We start from the raw sequence: 2,500 nt of genomic DNA, 5'->3' as shown, positions 1-2,500 counted from the left end.
AAAAATTCCTTTTCCTAGAACAAAATTAGAACATTTACACACGGCTAATGTTCCCACTGTGACAGGGCCAGGCTAGCTGGCTCATGTGTCATATGAAGTTTAGCCGGGTCACGGAGCACTTTTGTGTCCGGTTCTGTATACCGTGACCCGGTAATATATTATATTGTGTTTATTGTGTAACCGGCCCAGAGACTGATGTGGATTCAGCCCCAGCCTTCAAAGAGACGATCCTATAATCTGGCTGGGGCTCTTAATCAGCCAGCACAGCCCTATCTGCCCAGACGGCACCCGCACTACAGGGGGGATAACACAGGTGGGGGAAACCATTGTATCCCTTAATCCCCTCACCTGATACACCCCCTGTATACTGATGGGATTTGTGATGGGATGTGGCTGATGGGATTGGGGGTTGGGTTCGGTACACATTGCATTGAGCTTGTATATAAGTTCTGTGTGTTTGTAATAAAGAAGTTCTTCTTGGTTTACTACGAATGGTGGTCTGGATGATCCGTAGATAGCTGAGTGCTATCTGTATGAGGGACTGACTGGTGATTCCTCAGCCCTCAAACAGGGGTACCCAGCCTTGGGTACGGTGACCCTGTAACATTGGTTGGCAGCGGTGGGAAGAATCCCACGACTTGGGTGAAATCCAAACCACCAACTGGGATTGCAGACGAGAGACACCAAGAGAGCTCCTGGAGGTTTGTAGCAAAGGAAAGGCTACTCTGATTGCGGGCTGCAGAGAGATGGACCGGCACCAGGATGGCCCAGAGGAGAGCCTCGGACTGAGTGCTCTACAAAAGAACATTCTATGGCACTTATCCCTGTACCCAGGAGGGGCTACATCGGAGCAAGTGACGGCGGTGATTAAAATGTGTCACCAGGAACTGAGCCAGAGTGGGTCTGTATCTCCCAGACTAGGGGAACAGAACACCAAAATATCATACCAGGATATCCAAACCTTCCGAGAACCAGAGGATGAGACAGACCGGGTTACAGCCGAGGTGTGTGAGCTGGAACACCAGCAATGGCAGTTAGAGTCTGCGCCCGCAGACTGGAGGGATGATTTCTCCCATCCCCACTTTGAAACGTACTGGGCACAGTACTGGACAATGTGGGATATACGAGTTCCACTCCTGGGGGAGAACCCGTTGCCGGAGTGGGAAGACGAATTGAGGGGTCTCATATATGCAGAGCTTGACCTCCAGAGCCGCTACCAGGGATTCTCCCAGCAGTTAGCAGGTGAAGACCACAGCGACCCTCTGATGCTGTATAGCCCCGTCGACCCAGGACTGATATATGATGCCTTCCAATTTGACTCGTCCTTCGGAAGCCCCTGCCAGTACCGCAGGGATACAATCTGGGACAACCGTGCAGAAGTCCTGGTTTATGCTATTCCCCCCGAGCTGGAGGCTGTTATGGATTGCCTGGTCCAAGAGGAATGGCAGCTCGAGAGGGGCTATAAAGAATTGCTGTGGAGAGTGGAGCTCCAGGAGTTACAAGGAGACTGGGAGAATGGTACTACAACTTGCGGGAGTGGGACCGAGGTCCTCTTCACCTACTCCTCGGCCCCTGCCCTGGTGAGAAGAACCGAGGTCCTCGCCAGCAAGAAGAAGCGGAGGAGGAAGCCAAAAGCTCCGACCCAAGTCCTCACCAACAACCCTGGCAGCTCTACCCCGGCAGAAGAGATGACTGTCCCCACCTCCCGAGTAAGTGGCACAGTCCCCCTCACCAAACCCCTAGCTATGCCCGTAGAAGCCAGTGCCCCAGACTGTCCCCCTGATTTCCTGAGTGTCCTGGAAGAAGCCCGGGTCACTGCCCCAGAGGTTCCCTATGAAGTCCCCGGTGACCCGGTAGAGGCACCGTTCCCTAACCTAGCGAGGACGCCAGAGGGGCTGCCGAGTTCCCTGGGTCCTCTCAGTAGCCTGGCGCAGGCCCTGGTTCCTATCCCTGTGTTCTCCGAAGTGATCCCTGATTCCCCAAGTGTCCTGGTAGAAGCCCAGGTCAATGTCCCAGAGTGTTCCTCTGACTCTCTCCGTGCCCAGGCAGAGGCACCTGTCCCAGAGAGGAAGATCGAGGGTCTGCTTAACCCTCCCGGTGGTCCAGTATTGGCACCTGTCCCTGCTCAGGAGTATTCCCCTGGGTCCCCTGAGTACCCCGCAGAGCTGCTTAGCTCGCCCAATAACCCTGTAAGGGCACCCGTTCCTGTCCCAGAGTGTCCCCTAGGTCACTCCAGTGTCCCGGTAGAGGCCTCGCTTACTACCTCTACGTGTTTCCCTGGTTCCCCGAGTGCCCCCGGCCCGATCAGCAGGGTTTTCCTTCCATGCAACCACCCTGGCCTGGCAGCTGCCCCAGACTCAGTTCCCAAGACTAGGGAGCAAGAGTCTCCACGTGCCCCTGTTACCCCGGTGAGGGGGATAGCCATGTGCCCCCGGCTGAGCTGGGACCATCCTCCAATTCACAGAGGACTATTGACTATCCTTTTGGGCGACCAGGGCCC

This window comes from Sceloporus occidentalis, unplaced genomic scaffold (genome assembly GCF_023333645.1).
Source record: "Sceloporus occidentalis isolate IW3139 unplaced genomic scaffold, rSceOcc1.0.p SCAF_72, whole genome shotgun sequence".
NCBI lineage: Eukaryota > Metazoa > Chordata > Lepidosauria > Squamata > Phrynosomatidae > Sceloporus > Sceloporus occidentalis.
The sequence above is the reverse complement of the archived record's forward strand: the minus strand, read 5'-3'. Positions refer to the sequence as shown.